This window comes from Rhineura floridana, chromosome 4, assembly GCF_030035675.1.
Source record: "Rhineura floridana isolate rRhiFlo1 chromosome 4, rRhiFlo1.hap2, whole genome shotgun sequence".
NCBI classification, from domain to species: Eukaryota; Metazoa; Chordata; class Lepidosauria; order Squamata; family Rhineuridae; genus Rhineura; species Rhineura floridana.
The window spans coordinates 74,551,162-74,570,152 of record NC_084483.1 but is presented as its reverse complement, the minus strand read 5'-3'; the positions used below and the strand labels follow the sequence as shown (position 1 = coordinate 74,570,152).

At 40.4% G+C, this 18,991-nt stretch overlaps 1 protein-coding gene across 13 annotated transcripts in view; it reads right to left on the bottom strand.

Annotated features, from left to right (window-relative positions):
• The window catches only part of LOC133383184 (uncharacterized), a 139,546-nt gene that overhangs the window by 111,668 nt on the left and 8,887 nt on the right, over positions 1 to 18,991 (bottom strand). For 3 of the 13 annotated variants that reach the window (XR_009762201.1, XR_009762203.1, XM_061623370.1), the window contains exon 2: positions 7,372 to 7,712. The exons of the other annotated variants lie outside the window; for them this stretch is intronic. The gene's annotated coding sequence lies outside the window, so the exon portion shown is untranslated. The remainder of the gene's footprint in view (positions 1 to 7,371; positions 7,713 to 18,991) is intronic. 13 annotated transcript variants of the gene reach the window in all.

Sequence of the window (18,991 nt, the reverse complement as noted above, 5' to 3'; positions counted from 1 at the left end):
CAGCTTTCCGCTAGAGCAACGGTTGGCTGGGTGGTCAGAGGGGCATGCTTTGGGATGCGCTCATGCCTTTGGTGTGTCGCCTTATGGCATCGCTTTACCGGCCACATGTGTTGGTGGTTCATTTAGGGGAAAACGACTTGGTGCAGTAGCCGGGTATGGATCTGCTGCTTAGGATCACCCGGGATTTTAATGCTCTTTCCAGTCATACCCGGACCTTGTTATAGTGTGGTCCGACATGCTGGTGCGACGTGTTTGGAGGGGTGCACTGCACCCCAACAGGATCGACAGTTCCAGAAAGTGTGTGAGTAAGAAAGTTAGGAATTTAGTTTTGTCATTGGGTGGGGCATATATTCCACATGATAGGATCCGTTTTCATGCTCCATATCTGTTTCGAGATGATGGTGTCCATCTTTCAGATATTGGGTGTGATTTGCTATTGGAGGATTATAGGTTGGGTTTGGGGGCTTTGTTTTCTTTGGGTTGAGGGGACCAAGCTTCAGCTGATCCCCTCTTGTGGCGTTGGATTCGGGCAGGTGAGGTAATTGGGGTTAAAATGGAGGTGGATGAGGCATTTGGGAAAAGGGCACCCCCTGGTGAAACATCAAGGCGTAATGTCTGGTGTGGATCCGGGAGGTGTCCACGTGGGACCGGCTTGCGCATCATGGTGAACGCCTGTACGGTGGGGCCAGGATGTGGAGGTTGGAACCACAAACCTGACTCCGATTGCAAGGAGGGAGAAGTTTTCCCACATCCTTGTCTGGGGAGTTGCAGTACGATGTGACTGACTTGCCTCCTGGTTGGGAGGGTCTAGACCCTCATAGATAGGTTGAGCCTCACCTGCCCAAAGGATTTGAGATTCTTTAATTGGCGGATTGGCATTTGATTGATTATGTGTTATATTTTAATAAATATAACATTTCAACCATACATGTGTCACGAGTCTTCCTTGGTGTGTGGGCAATAGCGTTCCTGCCCATTTGGCTGGGGCGGATTTGCCTACACCCTATTATTGGGAAGGCTCGGGAAGGTTCCAGAAAATTGTGTAATAGGTCAGGTGGTGCACCTTGACCAATTGGGAAGGGTTTTGCGCAGCTATATATAGCCTGCTTCTCTTTAAGTGCATGCCTTTTTTGCCTTGCGGCACCCACCCACCCCTCCCTTGTCAGTATGGGCTCTGCTAGTCACCTGAGGGGGCTGAGTAGGAATTTTTTTTTGGAGATTCTGATTTCAGAATGTCTTTGGTTTTGCCTACTCCATACTGCTTGGGTTTGATTCATTTGGCTTGTTCTGGGTGGGTTGTGGTGATTCCGGTTTGGCTGGTGTTGGATTCGGGCAGGTGAGGTAATTGGGGTTAAAATTGAGGTGGATGAGGCATTTGGGAAAAGGGCACACCCTGGTGAAACATCAAGGCGTAATGTCTGGTGTGGATCTGGGGGGTGTCCACGTGGGACCGGCTTGTGCATCATGGTGAATGCCTGTACGGTGGGGCCAGGATGCGGAGGTTGGAACCACAAACCTGACTCCGATTGCAAGGAGGGAGAAGTTTTCCCACATCCTTGTCTGGGGAGTTGCAGTACGATGTGACTGACTTGCCTCCTGGTTGGGAGGGTCTAGACCCTCATAGATAGGTTGAGCCTCACCTGCCTGAAGGATTTGAGATTCTTTAATTGGCGGCTTGGAATTTGATTGACTATGTGTTATATTTTAATAAATATAACTTTTCAACCATACATGTGTCACGAGTCTTCCTTGGTGTGTGGGCAATTACTTTATTTTTGTAATCCCCCAAAAAATCCCACCTACGGATCAAATCACCCAAAATTGCGTGCAGCAGATCAATTTGGCAAGTGCCAGAGAAAGTGGAAACAAAAAAGGATAGACCAGTAAAGAAACGATGGAGTACTGAAATGTATGTAGATCGGCACCATGCAGCAAACCCCATCCCTATTGGTGAATGTCTCACACAACAACAACACTGTTTTCCCAAGGTGGTACAACTTCAAGAAAGAGCTCTTTTAGAAGCACGGCACCCTACCTCTTGTTAATTTGATGTAACTGCAAGAAAAACTTGCGCTCTGTAGTGGCATGAAATCTGATGATGTCACTCATGCTTTTTTAACCTTGAAAATCTATGAAAGTTACTAGAGTGGGAAGTAGTAGGTTTTATTAGCTATCATCTTTGTTAGGTTATATAATTCACAAGTGTTGGACTTTAAGCAAAGCCAAGAATTACAGCTAGTTAAGGTTCAAGCTATTATTTCATATAAGCATATCTTTATTCATGTCATACTATGTTAATTTTAATCTTTGCACTCCAGTAATAGGGCTACATGATTTTGTTGTTACATGGAACATTTATTCTTTCTTTATGTTACAATCAGAGGAAATAAAAGCTGGGCTCTTCAGATTCAACCCCATTTAATAAGGCACTTTGGTACATTTCAGAATTAATTACTAGCAGCCTTCATATGCATGCTCTGATCCAGCAGCTCTAAAATGCTGATAGTAGCTTCATAAACACACATGCATCACCATACAGGCTGTGGAAATCACCATACAGGCTGATTCATATATTGGCATGTTATTTGGTCTGTGGAGTACTGAGGTCTATAGGGAAGTCCCTGCTTGCATGGAGCTCTATGTGGGCTTGGAACTGAGATGGACAAAAAATTAGATTCAGTTTGTATTTCAAGCCAAATCAAACCTGCATTTTCTGAAACAATATGAGAAGCAAAACATAGCCATCTTTCAAAATTTTCCCTTATCTGGATTTTGCAGTGCAGTTCGCCAAGAAACAGTGTTTACAAATCTTTGGGGAAAGTGTCCATAAAAAATGAATATATGCGTGAAAATAACATACAAAAATGCATTATATGATGAAAAACTGCTTGCAAAAATGTGTAAATTAGTCAAGGCAGCCTACAAAAATGTGTTTATTAGCAGAAAGGTACACCAAAGTGTTGGAGAATTTCCATGAGGATTTTTAAAAAAACAAAGAAACATCAATTGCTGCAGAAATGTTGAGAACTGAATTTAAGATTGTAAAATTGAGAAAGGGAGAGAACTGAAATTGACATACCTATTCCTAGCTGGGAGCTAGATTTTTGCTGCCTAGGGCTGTTCCATGGTGGAAAAAAGGTGTGATATAAATGGAAGATGATAAAAAATAAAATGAAATAGGACACTAGACCTGAGTGTTGAACTGGATAGATGTTATCATGTATTTTGTACCCCCTGGAAAATGTTGACACAACTCAAATGTCACATAGTTCATTTTTATATCTGTTGCTTTCTCAAAAATCTGTCAACCGAATATTTATATACCCCGCCCTTCCTCCCAGTAGGAGCCCAGGGCGGCATGTAATCTCTATAATTGTTATAGAGAACTTGGATTTCCTCCTGACACTTTCCATCATTCTTCATAAGGTATGATAAGATGTTAAAAGGCTTGTGCACCGTAAGACGATGGAGAATATGGCCTGCAAGGCAATGAAGAACTGTTTCTTGTCACAATATCACAAATAGGATTCAGAGTATTCATGGTAACCTTTTAAGTGCTATTTGTAGTTTCCATAGAACTGAGGATAAGGGCCAGAAATATAGCAGGCAAAACTGGAAGACTTGAAGCTCTAGTGGATCACAGTGGTACTGTTGTAAACCACTTTGTGGCCCTTGTATCATGAGAGTTGCTCAGTGAAGTTCTTCTTCTTCAGACTCTGCAGTGTCATAGGATGTAAATCCCACATAATTATTACCAAATCTTGCAGCCTTGCTTTCCTCCTTCTATGAGAAGCCTCCACCTTCCCACTTCAATTTATAGGATCATTTGAGGTGCTCAGAATTTAAGGAAAATCTTGCAGGTTTTTTTACTCAGTGGTAATTAAACACTGAAAATTCAACTTTGGATGAAAATCCTCTTCAAAAGAAACACTGGGTTGTGTTCAGAGCACACAATGGGGGTTCATGCCAGAATCATGAATAGTAGCACTCCACACTTCAGCATGTTGTTGCAGGTTCTGTGTGTGTATGTGCAGATGTGCACACATGTACATTATGAATGGCTGTATTTGTACTAGGGATTGGGGGAAATGATTCAGTTAACATTTAAAGATAAGTGTATCAAATTTGCACTTTCCGAAACAATATGAGAACTGAAACACAGCCATCCTTCAAAATTCACACTTATCCAAATTTTGTGATGGAATTCTTCAACCAAAGAATGTTCACAAAAAACTATATATTAGGAAAAGATGTGCATAACAATGAATACATTAGTGAAAATAACATACAAATATGCATTATATTAGGAGAAATTGCCAGAAAAATGTGTACACTGGTCAAAACTGCATACAAAAATGTGTTTATTAGGATAAATTCACACTAAAATGCTGAAGAATTTTCATGGGGACTTTAAAAAAAACTAAATTGCTGCAGAAATGTCAAGAATTCAATTTAAGATTGGAAAAATGAGGAACTGAGAGAACTGAAACTGACAGTTCTTTCCATCCCTAATTTGCACCTGTGTTTTTAAAATGCAGTCAGCTCAGCTATTCCCGCATTAGAGCTTACACAGAGAGGGAGAGACAGACAGACAGCATGAACATTTTAAAAAAGTGGTGCTACTCCTCTGAAATAATTCACCAATTCCCTCCCTCCAGCCCCCAAAATGTGTCCCTGATTTTACATCATTGGATACATACAACCATAGTTATTTGTAATGCTTGATGCACTCTTCTTCCCTGTCTGGTGCTGCAGTGGTAAATAACTTTATCCCCAATGAACTGTAAAGTAAGTTGTTGTTCAAGCTGAATTGAAGTAAAAAAAAACCCATTTGGTTTTTTCCAGGGAATTTAAAAACAACAGCATTCTGCATAATTTATAAAGAACAATATCATTTTGCTTTTAAATGCACTTTGTGTACAATCTTCTATTTTTATTTCACCAGTAGAGTGTTGCTTACTCTCCAGCAAAGCAGATCAGGTTGAGTGATAAATTTGCAGAAATATGGCAAAGCAATATTTGGGCTTTTTATTTGAATTTATATTAATGTCTATCATAAAAAAGACCACAATAAAGTTCCACTATACACATTTTCTTTTAGAATAAGTGAAAACTAAAGGGTCAAACTACAGTTGACATGAGAGATGTTTAATTGTACTGAATATGAATTGTATATTATATATTGTATTTGTTTTTTATGTTGTAAATCGCCCAGAGAACTTCGGCTATGGGGTGGTATAGAAATTAATTAAATAAATAAACAAACAAACAAATCATCATCATCATCATCATCATCAGGTATCCTGGCAATAGTTAAACAAAACATGGCCTTCAAATTTGCCACCTCATTCACAGGTAGTGAGTTGGGAGGCATTTTGACAATTGAATTTGGCATGAATTTAAATGCAGCCAACTGCTGAGGGAGTACAGCAATCCAAACCCTGTTTATGCCATACTGGTGGTGTGTGTGGATTAGGTGGAGGTGTCCCTCCACCCAGCGCTCCTGGCTTAGCCAGCTTTCCACCAGCTGCTGCCTCCCCCTTCTGCCAGCTGAATTGGCAGGCAGTAGGCCCACTGGCAGTATCCCTTCTGGCAGGGGTGAGCGGAAAGCCCGCAAACAGGCTCTTCTGAGGATGGGGAGGGACAAGGGATGAGCTGAACTGGGATCAACTAGTTCCTGAGCTAGCCTCACAGCTGTCCTGCAGTGGCATCAGGTCAAATTCAGGCCTGATTATCCTGACTCCCTCACCTTCTGCCACAACCACCACAAGCGGCAGGACAGCAGATGTGGTAGTGGCCCACTGTTCCACAAAACCCCACTGGCAGAGGGTGGGAGTTAGGGTTGCACTTGAAGAATGGTCAGTGCTGTGGTCTTAAATATTAAACTGTATGCTTCTGTCTCACTAGTTTCAAGGGTGTGTTGACACTACTGCTGAAAAACATGGAGCACTGTGCGCCAAAAACAAAGCAACCACCACCACAAATCTACTGTGTAGCATTATGGAACTATAGTACTAAGCAAGAAGATGAAGGACAGTAGCTCAATGGCAGAGCACATGCTGTGTATGCAAAAGGGCCCAGGTTCAACCCGTGGTGTATCCAAGTACATCTGGGGGGGAAACATTCCTGTCTGAAACCCTAGAGAGGTCCTGGCTGTCAGTGTTGACGAAACTGAGCTAGGTGAACCAATGGTCTGACTTGGTATAAGGCAACTTCCATGGTCCCTTGATAACTAGGAACCACCACTGTTCATCAGGAGAAATGATGATTTTTCTCAAGAACTGTCTTGTCTATCAGGAAGACTTTACTAGCCAGCCAGTCTACCTAAAGCAGCAAATTTTGGATTGAAAATCAAACATCAGCACAGCACCAGCTAAAAGCAACTGCAACAGATTCCAAATTTTAATACAATATGAATGACAAAGCAAGCCATGCTGATTGGAAAACACTGGTGTGTCTCTCAAACAGAAGCTAACTCCCTATTCATTTCAACAAGCTGAAATATAGTTAACTTCTATGTGTATACCATATTGCACAACAAAAGAGAGCAACCTGAAAATGAGAAAACTCAGACAATCTCCATATTGGGCCTTAGTATAAATCTGGATGAATCTGTCCATGTATGTCATTTAAAAATTGATACATTTTAATCAAATATCAGTGCTGATTGACAGCTGAGACCTTAGGACCCTCCTCCCCCAAATCTCCAGAGTCAGCTGAAACCAACAGCTTCAGCCTGAGGCTGGGCTGTTGCATCTCTACTGTATGGAGCCTTTGAAGCTGCCATTGCCTAGGCTGAAAGCAGTCTGAATAACTCAAGGAAGAAGCCATTGCTATGAAACATCACAGATGAGGTATGACACAAATTTTGTTGCTAGTACAGGACAGAGTATGTACAAATGATTCTCTTTCGGCTTGAGTTGACAATGTCCAATTTTGGGTTTTGACAATTGTTTTGACAATAAATGGCATATCTCTTGAAAAAATGATGCAGTGTCAAATGTTCAGTAGATGGCAAAGACTTTTCAAGTCAAAGGGAAGAAGGCAACCTGAAAATCTTTTTTAGCACATCCTCTTCACTCAATAGATGCATTGATAAATCTGGAAGACCAGAAAGATCAGCTTCTCTACTTGGTTTCAATGTCAGTCCTGATATATTTGAATTAATTGGTTATATTCAATGAAATCCTACTCAGAATAGACCCACTGAAATTAATAACCCTACATTAGTCATGTCTATTAAATTCAATGGACCTACTCTGAGTAGGACTAGTGTTGAATGCAACTTAATCATTTATGTCAATAACATATACACACCTTTTCTCTACCACACATCCAGAAATAGCAGAAGAGCTTGAAAGAAGGGCTTACCAATAATCCCAGGAAGACCTGAGTTCCAGCATCTCTCTTTGTAGAAATTCAACTCTGAGAGTGACTGGGAGCAGGGGAAATTGTGGATGGATTCCATTAGAAACTCAAGGTGGCGAATAAGACCCATAGCTCAATGGTAGAGCATCTGTCTTGCCTGCAGAAAGTCCCAGCTTCAGTCTTTGGCATCTCCAGGCAGGGTTGGGAAAGACTCCTCTGTGAAATCCTGGAGAGCCAGTCCCAGCCAGTGTAGACAGTAGTGAAATAGATGGACCAATGGTCTGATGTGGAATAAGGCAGCTTTCTATATTCCTACTGGATTTTTTCCTGTCAGCATTGATTTCCTTTTGGAGGGAAGAATGAGGACTGTATTCATTCCTTGTTTTTTTCTCCAAAGTGATCAGTCTACTCTGTCCTACCAAAGTTGTTTCCAGAAACCATACATTTGGCAATCTAATCCAACAGAGAACCCCTTGACAATGAATGCCACCACAGGGTAAGGCTGAATCAAAGTGGTACAGAATTGGTTAACAGCTGGTCAGCTGTGCCATTTTATTGTTAGTCTCTTAATGTTTTGATGTTTGCATGTTCTGCTTTGTACGTCGCTTAGAGTGGCTGACAATTCAGCCAGATAAGCAACTAATAAGTCGAATAAATAAATAAAATAAATAAATTTCCTGGACACAAATTCCTGCATGTGACTCATGAAGTAGTAACCTCACATTTAGATGACTGTAATGTACCCTGTGCGGGGCTTCCTTTATGGCTAGTTTGGAAGTTGCAGCTAGTGCAGGATGTCACAGCCTGATGGTGAGTGGTACTCGTTAGCAGGCACACATCACTCCAGTGCTAAGGGATCTGCAGTGGCTGCCTATTAGCTGTGAAGCCAAGTTTAGAGTTTTGTTACTTACATATAAAACTGTAAAAAAGCAACAACTCTGGACCAGATTACCTGAAAGACTGACTTCTCCTCCATTACCCAGTATTTATTTATTTATTAAATTTATTAGTCGCCCATCTGGCTGGTTGTCCAGCCACTCTGGGCGACGCACAACATAAAAACATATAGTTCACATTAGAGCCTTAAAATTCCAACAATAACACTAAAATCCATTACCCAGTAAGGGTATTAAGATCAACAAATGGTCTTGCCATGGCCTAATGATTATCAGCTTGTGATGATGTGGAGGTGGGCCTTCTTACCATTGTTATGGAATGCTGCTGAAATCCAAGAGGTCCCATCTGTTTTGGCATTCCACTGGCTCTTGAAGACACACATGTTTACAAAGGGATTCCCTTGATCTGTTAACCTGAGTCTCATCTTATAATTGCTGTGTTTAAATGGGATTGCTTTATTGCATGTATTATTTCATGTTTATATTTTAATGCAATCATTTTTATTGTGTATTTTAATTATGGTGTATTTTGAATTTTGGTATATTTTAATAATGCTGTGTAATTAGTTTTCACATTTTGGAAACCACATAGAAGCCTATTTTGGTATTAAACAGTATATAAATAAATAGCTATTTATTTATGTATTTAGTTATTGCATTTATATACCACCCCATAGCTGAAGCTCTCTGAGCGGTTTACAGCAATTAAAAACATTAAAAACAAATATACAAATTTTAAAACACAAAAACATAATTTAAAAAAAAATTAAAAAAATTAAAAACAATTTTAAAAGATTTTTAATATTTATTTCATTTGTTAGGCACCTAATATCAAATGTTCTCTAGACGACTTTAAAAGCATACAAAAATTTAAAACAAGAATTATAGATAAAAACACATACAATCTAAAATCTAAAACTCTTCAATACTATAAAAATCAAACACAGACATGAATAGCCAATAAAAATGTAGAAACCCACAAAATAACAATAATAATTGGGACAGCGCAAAGACCCGAGTGAAGAGAAATGTCTTTGCCTGGTGCCTAAAGATGGATAATCCTAATTGGTCCCTAACCTCTTCAGAGGGGGGAAAAAGCTGAAAGCTTGAATCACAACAAGAGGTTATCCGACCATGACAAGCGACTGATGTTAATATCCCACACTTTCAGATCACTCTCCAGCCAGTTGAGAACATGAGACCAAGAGTGTGGCCTGCACATGCTTCGAGCTGATGACATATTGGGACAGCTCCATAGTTGTCATGGTGGCCATGAATCCTAAGCCACCCCAGAGATAATTGTCTCAGCATGGATGTTGAAGACCCCAGAAGTAAGAGTCTACAAGTCCACAACACCACTTCGAAGACTAGTTCAGGCAGGCAAACTGCTGGGCAGTGAGGCAAGTGGTAAACCAGCAGAATCCATAATCTGTCCCGATTACCCAGTGCCAGGTACAAACACTCTAGATCCCCACTTAAGTGAACAGGAAGCCTGGATAGGGAATCCCTAAAGACCACAGCAACTCCCCCTCCCTGACCTTCAAGTCTACCCTGATGCTGCACTGAGTACCCAGGTGGGCATGACTCCACCCTGCTCTCCCACCCAGGTCTCCATAATACAGACCAGAATGAGAGAGAGGAACAACTGTCTATACCTCTCATAACTAGCTGAGCCTTTGAGTGTTGCACTATGATTAACTTTCCTACATGGATTAACATGGATCATGGCAATGGTCTACATAGTTTGGTTTTTAGCTGTTATGTAGGTGGCCTGAAACAGAAGACCAGTTCTAGCTTTTTGAGGACCTAGGCACCTTAACCTAAGAGGACCTCTTAATTGTTTGGGGGCTGGATGGATGTCATAAATTTAACTGGTTTTTAATAATCATGCTGTTATTTTGATTGCACTGTATTTTTACCTTGTAAGCTGCCTTAAGATGGCTTTTGCCCTTAAAGGTGGCCAAAAAGGCAAATCAATAAATACATGTCATGGAAACTGAAGGAGATTGGAACTGTGAACTGAGAGATCAGACCAGATTCCCTTATCACAGGGAACTCTGAGGCATGCCTTCATTGGCTGTACACCAACCAAGTTGGAGACTTTCTCTGATCTTTCCAGATGCTGCACCAAGAGAATGGCAACTGGGCATTTCCTCTCTCATCCCCTGTTAATGCCTGATTTCATCATTAGGGATGTAAGAAGGCATCATTTTCCATTCTACCCAGCATTCGTCACATGCAGCACTGTTTCTGTTCTGCTGCAGTTCATTTTGTGTCAAAAACTACATTATTTGTCTCACTGTCCACTGTGATGAAATTACATAATTTATGTAATTAATTTATGTAATCATGTAAATTATGGTGTTTTTACAGTCCCCCCCATTCATTTCAGTGTAAAGGAAACACAATGCAAATGTAATCAAGCAGCAGACTGAAAGAAACAACAACAGTGAATACCAACTGTATTCACTGGATTGATTTCCATTCTGGACATGGGATAACTAAGTGAACATCAGCAATTACCGCTCCAGTTTCTGTTTCCATTAGAACTTTCCAACATTTCTACTAATCATGACTAGCATTGGCCAAGATCAAGCAACTGATAACTACATGCTGATATCAGCATTAGATTTTTACTTCATAGAGCCTCCAATTAGTTACTAAGCCTAAATTGTGAAATGTTGTCTGCCCCTCCTTTCCACACTGCAGCAAGAGAGAAGAATGGTAATATTTAGTCAGAACAGTGTGTTGGTTTCGACTAAGCAGCATTATTAATGCATTATATTGATCAGCAATTGGCTCCCAAAATCATAAGAAATGAAGTGGCCTTGGGTTATTGAATTTAATATTTGCACAGCACAATGTACAATCAATGCTATCTTATGTACTATCGATTCTATCTTTTTGAGTAAAACTGTCATATACAGACTTCACAGTTATTAATAACCATTTCTTTTATAGATTAATATAATCAACTGATGTTAAACCAAAATCACTTTCAGTACCTCTGGGAGTCCCCTTGCTGTTTGCTGTTGTTTATGGTTTTTAAATGGATTTTATAAAGACTCAAAGCAAGAGGAATCAAACTGAATTAACTAATGCAGATACTGATTTCCCCCCCAGCTTTGAACAAGCTTCTTACTTCATTCGATGCGGTGTCCCTGCCTGCTCCCTCCCTTCCAGTTCTAGAGATCTGCCTCAGTCCCTCCCCCCCCCAAAAAAAACCACTTTGCAGCATCAGGGGGCAAGAGGCTAAGTGACTGGATGATTCAAAATATCAAGTTCAGAAAGCAACTTAGAAGGCAAGGCAGATCTTCTCAGTGTTTAATAGAGGGACTACCTCAGATTTCAGTACCCAGACAGAAACATTTCAGATGATGGGCCAATTTATTTATTTATTTATTATAGTTGTATACCGCCCCATAGCTGAAGCTCTCTGGGCGGTTTACAGTAAGTAAAAACAAATACAATTTAAAATACATCTTTTTAAAAAACAATTTAAAACACAATTTAAAAATTTAAAACAATATAAAACACATGCTAAAATGCCTGGGAGAGGCCAAGGTTCTTAGGAAGGTTTAAAGCAGGAGTAAGGAATGTTTTTCAGGCCAAGGGCCACATTAATGTAATAGAAAGCTGTCAGAAGCCTCATTCCAGTAGTGGGTGGGGCCAGGCCCAGACTGAATCATATAACCTTAATACAAACACACATAGTAACACGCATATCATCATACAGAAAGCTATTTCCCATGGAAACAAAGACATACATTTAATTCTTAGCAACTCCACTCAAGTTACTTCTTCCATTTTTTAATAGATTTTTTCACACAGTTTGTAAAAAAAGAGTCCTCCAGCACATTTTATTTGTTTTGACAATGCAAATCCCAGCAGAAGAATACAAATAAGAGCAGTGCACAGCTGAATTGCCAATTCTGCCTTATAGGTTTTCACAGCCCCAAACTTTGCAAATGCAATTGCATCCTGAAAATGACATTTGTGCAGTTGCAAAATGCCTTGCATATTTGCAAGGTTCACAAGTCTACCTCTCTGCTGAGCCATTTCCTAATTTGCTTTGATCTTTTTATAGCAGATGCTCCCTGCCAATCAATGGGTGGGAATGAACCCAAAGGGTGAACTGAAATCCAGTTGCAGGCTATATCTGGCCAGTTGGCTGGAGGTTTCCCACTGCTGATTAAAAATTCCCACCTGCTTTTCCCTTCCCCTGACCTGGCCCTCACATCCTTTCTACCAATGAGTTGCAAGAGGGATTGGCTGGCGCCATGCACCTTCCACTAAAATTCCCCATATAGAAATGTGGCTGTCCCACCTACCAGGAAAAACTGGCTACAGGGCTGCTGGTAGGGCCATACTAGACTGACTCGAAGCATGTGACTGTCATTGAAAGCAGCAACTGTTCATCTTGCTCTTTGCTGCCCTTTTAAAGCATTTAGTACAAGTTAATAGGCTTATCCTAATAGGCTGGCCACTTTGCCCAAAAGAGAAATCACCAAAAAGGATGACAAAAGATAATACCAATTTGCATATGCTACTATTTTAGAAATCACTATATTTAACCAGAAACACAATACATTTCACATTTCACCATAATGGGGAAGAGTATGAGCAGATGACTTATGAGTCTACTCAATTTGCTGTCCAGGTGCTAGCTAGCTGTTGATGAGTACCTTCAAGGCTCCTTCTCCCCTTTCTCGTGGTTTTTTAATCTTTAAATTTTAAATTAAAAAAAAATAGTATTTGGACCAGACAATCTTTCAAATAGAGGACTCCTTCAAACAGAGGGCTCTGTAAAATAGGACACACTAATACCCTTTGTCCTGATGCCATTCAATCTGCATTTCCCTGCCTCCACTGGAAATGCATGACAGTAGCTCACTCTGACAGGGCTATGTCAGTGAGGGTCTAGCCCAGGAGGAGGCAAAGCATTGTCCTGCAGATGTTATTAGATTAAAACTCCCATCTGAAACCATTTTAAGTGTGAAGCCTACAAGACCCGTTCCCTGCTTTACTAACCTATTGCCACCAGGTCTGGCAAGGCAGGGCCCTGACAGACTCCAACTACAAAAGCCGCTGCTATTGCTGAAGAGGCCATGGCTGTTAGCCATGAAAGACCTGCTGGTCAGGATGCCTAGAGATATCTGGGGCAGAGGTGGCTGATGCCCATTAGAACTGATAGGGTGGAAGGCTAGGAGCCCAACTGTAAGTGGAGCCAGAGCCAATGACAGGCAGAGCCAACTCATTCTAGTTTTATCCTTATCTTTTTTCCTGCTGAATTCTATAATGGTGATGCTGAGATGAAAGCAGGAAGTTGACAGGCAAAGCCATCCCCTAGGCTGGTTATAATTGAGAAGGCAGGCAGGTAGGGGGCTGGATGAGGACAGACTGAGGCTGGTGAGGCAGTGTCCCAATTACCCAAGTGTAGGGTTGCCATATTCCAATTCCACAAATCCGGGCAGGCTAATATGCATATTATGCAATTATGTAAAATAAGTAATGGTTGCATTGTCCAGTTTTGTTTTTGTGCTTAGTAATTACCACCAAAAACTGGGGGAGGATATAAGGAATCTTTTTTTAAAAAAAAGCACCTTACATTTTCAGCCTTAAATGCTGAGACTTTAGTTTCCAATACTATGGAATATTTATTTATTACTGTTATTCTACTGTTAAAAACAAAATTCAGATAATAATTTTAGAAATACTATAAGTTCTAGATCTAAATCCATTGTGCTACTGGTCCAACTTTGTAAATAATATTTCCCTGCTGATTTTGTTCCTTATAGTTCTTTAACATCTGTTGTAGTTTACTAGTTCTGTATTGCAATACCGTGAGGTTGGTCTGTACAGAAGACTGTAAAATATATGAAATATCTCTCACTGACTTGTGAAACTTTACACTGAACATCTATGCTAAATGAGGCAGGCAGAATAGCCTTAACTGGGAACAATAACGATATATTCCAGGGCTATGGGAAATTCTGATCATATCCTCTGTATTAGGTAGTGAAAGAAAATGAACAAAATCTATTTGAATTACTCCACATATCTTTTTTAAAAAAAAATACATAGAAAATCTAACAAACATAAAAAATAATTAAGGCTGCAATCCAATACACACTTACCTGGGAGTAAATCTCATTGAACCCAATGGAGCTTACCAGAGTAGACATGTATTGGATTGCACTATAAATTATACAAGTTTTACTGGTCTAAGCACATCTAAAGTACATTTAAAAGTACATCTAAAGAAACAATCTGATCATATATTCTGCTACAATAATCAACACATTTATTCTGTTTCTCTAAAAAGATATATTTTGTCCCTCTACATTTAATATTTACTCCTCATCTTTTTAGCTCCATTTAAAAAAACCTATAGGATAACACAGGGGCAGAATGGCTATAATATGTGATCAATGCAGTTTGTAGCAGTGTACTACACAGGAGAATGTTAGTAAAAACTATGAATCAAAGTCTATGTAGAACATTGGTGTGATATTAGAGTTACCCAAGATAAAAGGTTTTAAATCTTTTACAGAAATTGTGAAAGGATTTTAGACTTGATTTTGTAGACTAGACAAAAGATTAGCAGGGCCTCCTCTATGACTAAAGTATGCTCTTACATTGATCCCTTTGGGCTGAACATTGCCTAGGACTCGGGAGCCATCAGTCTTCCACCTCCCCTTCAAGGGCCTGCGGCACAACTCGGCTCACGTGTGAGAAACACCATCCCCTGGACTCACCATAGCAACCTGACCAAGCAAAGGGCAGCTGCAGTAACAACAAAAAATTATTCACAGGCAACACATGTGCCCGCCAAAGCTCTAAAAGACAAAGCAAGGAAGTGATGTAGGCTTATGAGCTTAATGGATGGAGACTGGCATCGCTCTAAAGCCCTGGTCATCTCTATGGTGAAAACTCTAATTACTTTGCATTGGAAGTCTGGGCAAAATGGGCAGAAAACTGCCTCCACATCTCTGGATCCATAAGGGCTAGAGACTAGGTGTTTGTTTTTTAATGAACACTGAGAATCCGCACCACCTAATGGACTAAGCGGGCACCGGGTGGTATGGATAGAATCCAGGTAAAACCCAGCTAACCGGTCAATATGGCAACCCTACCCAAGTGGACCAGCCTCACCTGCTCTCTTGTTGAGGTGTTTTGCTGGAGTCAATATATAATTTTAGAGTTGCATTGTTTTTGCTGTTATGTAGATTATGTTTTTATATATTTATTATTAAAATTGATTATGAATTATGTGGGGATTATTTAATTTTATTGTAGACTGAGATATTTTCATTAATTATGTTATCAAAATTACATACTGCACTCTAAGACAGTATATAACAAAATTTAAATAACTATATCTCAATAATGATTATTTAAACTTTGTTACATATTGTACCTGCTATAGTGCATTATGCATTTTATTTTTTTATTTTGATGTTGTAAGCAATCTTGAGCATGATTTACTTATGGAAAGGCAAGCATGCAAATATATTATATAATCCTTTGCCACTGGTTGTATTGGCTAGTGCTGGACTTGATCTCCAATCAACAATATCTGGAGGAGACCACCTGTCTTTGGTATGTAGACATTATACTGCTCTGCTGTTCAGGAGGAGTGTAGCCTCCCCCAGTTGTGCCCCTCCCCATCATCACTAGATCACTGATGCCATTGAAGACAATTTGCAATTGCAATTGTCATGCACGTCCTGGGGTCCTGGACTGGGCTTTTCAACTGGAGGAACTACATACTGTATCAGTGTATTGCATGTCCATTTACTCCTGCTGGGACAGGATGATTATCTTCATATTTTACAAGTGGCATGTATTATTATTATTATTATTATTATTATTTTATAACTGAAAATCAAAAACAATCATGACAAAGGGAGTAATCTTCTTAGTGGATTACTAGACACAAAGCACTTGTTCCAAAAAAATGCTAGCTGAATTTCCAAACCAAAGCATGTTGTATACTAAAAAAAATCATTAAATAATGCCCTGAATGGGAAATTGTGATTTGTTAAAATTTCAAATCAGCAGGCATTTTAATTTTAATATTTTAATAAAATTATCATATACATCTTGGTAGGCTTCAGAGTGGAAGAATCACAGAGAAGAAATAAATCCCAGATTTCAGAATGTGTATTTAAATATTTACGGAGATTTTTGCCACATGATCAGTGAAAGCACGTCATGCCCCAAATGCTCTTTAACCTTTGTGCTTTAGAAGTGGCTTGTCTCGCTAGCAGTGGGAGCTGCAGTTTATTACCCAAGACCTTTCCCTTCTACCCAGCTCTAGCGGGGGAAAACAAGCAAAGAGTCCCAAATACAAAATCTTACTCAGATTTACACATATGAAATTCAAAACATCCAGTCTTAAGCACATGGGCAGGTTTTTGATGAGAAATTCCAGAAAATTGTCTTTTGAAACCAAGGAAGCCAAATATCCAAATATAAAGAGTTTTATTGGGAGGAGGGACAGAAAAGGAGGAAAAAAATGAAGGTATCAGTTGCACACACACACGAAAACAAAGTAAATCTAACTTGGCTAGTTACATGTTACCTACTTGAGCAGAGTCCTGGGTTTCAAAGCATGTGCTGAGATTCTGAAAGAGAACATCTTTGGACTCCTGATCAGATATTTCCAGGAAGACAAAGATGGGGGGGGTTGTATGTGACTAAGTCATATTCAGACTTAAATGTGGCTAACAAGTCTGTTACTAGAACACTGGAACAACAACAGCAAAGAGAAGTACAGGAGGTGGAAGAACAACAACATCTTGAAGCAGAAGAGGAGACTGTTGTGGAGAGCAACAATGAAGTGGAGGTAACTCCCTGGGAAAGGGTGGCAGTTAGGAACAGAAGAGTGAGAATATATCCATCATCGGTGGAACTATGGAACTGCTTCCAAGCACTTGAGGATGAGACTAGAGAACAGTCTGTATAGGAAGAATTACAGGAGATCCCACATGACAGCGAGAGATTGAAACTCAGTCAAGCAAAGGCAATGAAACCGTGCCCCACAACAAGAAGAGAAGAATAATAATGGTGGGAGATTCCCTACTGCGTGGAATTGAAACCCAAGTATGCCAAGAAGATCCATGGACTAACCAAGTATGCTGTCTCCCGGGAGGACAGATTAGAGATGTGACAGAAGGGTTGCCATCACTCATAAAGCCTACTGACAGGTATCCTTTTCTTCTCATCCATGTGGGAAGTAATGATACTGCCAAGCAGAGCTTATGATCATGAGCTTTAATTCAAGTTCTACACTACTATGGAAAATATATTCCATAGGTGGCCAGGAGAATTGGTAAAACTAAAGGGAGTTGGTTGGGTCAACCTAACAAAGCCAGTTCTGTATTTATTTATTTAGTTAGTTAGTTAGTTAGTTAGTTATTGTATTTGTATACCACCCCATAGCCGAAGCTCTCTGGGCGGTTTACAGTATTATAGGTTTGAAGGGTGGGAAAGAAATATTTAAAATAAATAAATAAGTACTTGAGAGGTTGCTACATGGAGAAGGGCCAGGATCTCTTCTCGATCATCCCAGAATGCAGGTCACGGAATAATTGGCTCAAGTTATAGGAAGCCAGATTTCAACTGAACATCAGGAAAAACTTCTTAACTGTGAGAGAGTTACAACAATGGAACCAGTGACCTAGGAAGGTGGTGGGCTCTCCAACATTGGAGGCATTCAAGAGGTAGCTGGACAGCCACCTGTTGGGTATGCTTCAATTTGGATTGCTGCATTGAGCAGTCGGTTGGGTTCAATGGCCTTATAGGCCCCTTCCAACTCTACGATTCTATGAGTCTACGATTCTATGATTTTAATGAGTCTCCTGACCTGAGTATAGCTTAGCTGAGGGTAAAGCGTGATACAGGCGGGCCCCACTTATATGGCAGGTTCCATTCCGGACTGCTGCCGTAAAGCGGAAATCGCCGTAAAGCGGAACCCATTGAGTATAACGGGGTGCATCGAGCAAAAATGATGCAAAAATGCCGCAAAATGCCACAAAAGTGCAAAAAAAGGCTTTAAAATGGGGAATTTCCCCTAATTGAAAGCAGCCGCATTAGCGGAACGCAAGAATGTGAAGCACTGGTAAGCGGGGCCCTACTGTACATTTATGGGAATCTGAGACGAGTAAAAGCTGGCCTCTTTCCTAAAATTGATTATTGTTTGGCTCAGTCATGACATGGACTCCATCTCTGATGTCACTGGTCTCTGTGGCCGATCTGTGGAAAATCTGTGGAGAATCACTGCTAGAGTAATCCTAACTTTCTCCTGCCACTGCTGGGACTAATGCTGGGAGCCATCACCACTGCTGGGAACCACCACATGTGCAGCCTGGTCACTCACAGCAGTGGAAGGTGGTTTAGGTTTGATGCTGGCCAGCACTGGATATAAGAGGAGCTTGGGATTATGTGGATCCCAGGCTGGTTCTGCCCTGCCCCCTCTCCCCTCAGAATGCTTTCATTTTCAGCAGGTGGCAGGAGACCACCTGAGTTCAGACATATAAGTGGAGGGACACTTCTGCACAATTCAGCTCCCCACACACACACACACCCTGGCATATGGTGAGGAAGGGACTGGATTTCAGCCTAAGAGGCTAGTTCCATCATTTTAATGAGTCTTCACTTGCATGTCAAAAGAGCTAGCCAGTTCTGGCCAGTTAGGCTTTGTGAAAAAAGGGTTAATTTAA